The 2,051-nt window shown below is 37.0% G+C and overlaps 1 pseudogene; it reads left to right on the top strand.

Annotated features, from left to right (window-relative positions):
* The first annotated feature begins 567 nt into the window (after window positions 1-567).
* LOC141817032 (uncharacterized) lies at window positions 568-1,482 on the top strand (annotated as a pseudogene).
* The last annotated feature ends 569 nt before the right edge of the window (window positions 1,483-2,051 follow it).

A 2,051-nucleotide genomic window follows, 5' to 3' on the forward strand; every position in this document is an offset into this window, starting at 1 on the left:
TGTTGGGTTGCAAGGGTGCAAACATAGTCCCACATCTAAAACACATGGAAAAGATCATGGGTTTAAAAGGATGGAAAGATATCTCCATTGGTATGAGGCCTTTTGGGGAGAGCCCAAGAACAAAGCCATGAGGGCTTAGGCCCAAAGTGGACAATATCATGTCATTGTGGAGATATTTTGATATCCTATCGGTACCTAACAAGTGGTATCAGAGCGAGACCGCTCTTCACCGGACTAACCGCCGGATGAGCCATGATCTAGATCTAACCATGTGGTTTGAACCTTAAACAAAGGAAGTGGGTGCTCCCGTGTCTGAATCAAGAGGACCAGACACCAAGTGAGAAGTCCTAGTAGGTCGGGTGGACCGAGGGGCAAAAAGTCCTAGTTGCGACTAGGTGGGAAGTCCTAGTAGGTCGGGTGGACCGAGGGGCAAAAAGTCCTGGTGGGTCGAGGATTCAGACATCAAAAACGACGTTGAGGGGGGCCTGTGGTCCTTTGTTATAATTTTATTGATTTTGTATGGGTTATTCATGGTATTCAATGAATAACCTTTGACAAGGGGATTCAATGAGTTATACAAGCACTCCTGATTCCACCAAAGAGTTGTGGTGGAATGAATTTAAGGTAAACTATCCATATATATATATATATATATATATGATATTGCTATTGAATATATAATAAATTATTTATTTCTACTTTCAGCGGGCGTTCACTTGGAACCCTATTGATGAAATGAAAATTAGATAAATTTTTAAGAAAAAATTTGGTGATCACATCCGTCATGTCCTTAATCATGCAAAAATAAAGGGAAAAAAAGTCACCATGCATCACCGAGGAGAATTGGATTCGGATCTCTCAGTTTTGGGAAACTGAGGAAAGCAAAAGGAGTAACCAGAATAAGCTTAATCAAGTTTATAATTCTGGTGACTTATCTGCGACGTATGTGGGTGACTCAATCAATATTGATGAGCATATGCGTAGATTGGTAAATTTTTTTCAACTACTTCAATTTTAATTTATTTCAACTTATTTTATTATTTCTAACAATAATTTTTTAGGCTAAGGAAATGGGGCGAGAGTCATATTTTATTGATACTTTTACTCGCACATTTCAAAAGAAAGATAAGAGTTGGAGTGGGGAGAGAGCAAAAGCAATTAAGGTTTAAATGTGTATCTAAATATTTTTATGTGTTTAATTTCTCAAATATTACAACATATTAATATTTCTTTTGATAATACAGGATAAATATGATGAGCTCGAGCTAGCACATCGAGCTTCAAGTGCTAGCTCTGAAAATGATGGATTCTGAGCCCTCAGTTGGGAATGATCTGAGTCTGTGGCTGGAGGCCAGTGGGGGATCCAAAGGTGGTGGAAGGATATTGGGTATGAGTTCTTTGAGCAGAACCCATAGAGTTGCTGGTTCATCTTCTACCACCTCCCTAGCCGTCACGTCACAGATCCATAATTTGACTGAGGAGGTTACCCACTTGAAAGGGTTATTAATGCAACGAGATGAAGAAATAAGAAAGAGATTAGGAAATGAGACAAAGAGATCAAGAAATTAATGAATTGCGAAGACAACAAAACCTGATCTTGCAACATCTTCAGTTGCAATCCGCTCCTCCTTATCGTGATGATGACGACGACGACGATGATGGTGGTGGTTCCTCATGAGTTTTTTTGTGTATGAATTTTTTACAATCATTATTTTTAATATTTATCATTTTATTAGAGCTACAAGTTACTAATTTATAGATTTTTAGTAATACTATTAATTTCTTTTTAAACAGGTTTTTTGAAGAAAATTTAGAAGAAGAGGTAAGTCTTTACATATTTAGTTTATAGGTTTTAGTTTTAATTTTAAGAATGATACTTTCTCTTTATCATATTTTCTTATGCAGGAGAAGAAAAGATATTGACGGAGAAGGAAGCAGAGTCTCCGGAGAGCAAAAACGAGCACGATGATTCTATTGTATCTTTTCTTTGTCCTCAGACCTCTTTACATTACTTTTATATTGGATATTTGAATTTTTATGACTGGATGTTA

Source organism: Curcuma longa, unplaced genomic scaffold (assembly GCF_044706935.1).
Source record: "Curcuma longa cultivar G26 ecotype Majalengka, Jawa Barat unplaced genomic scaffold, ITB_CL_G26_1.1 contig_19102, whole genome shotgun sequence".
Classification (NCBI taxonomy): domain Eukaryota; kingdom Viridiplantae; phylum Streptophyta; class Magnoliopsida; order Zingiberales; family Zingiberaceae; genus Curcuma; species Curcuma longa.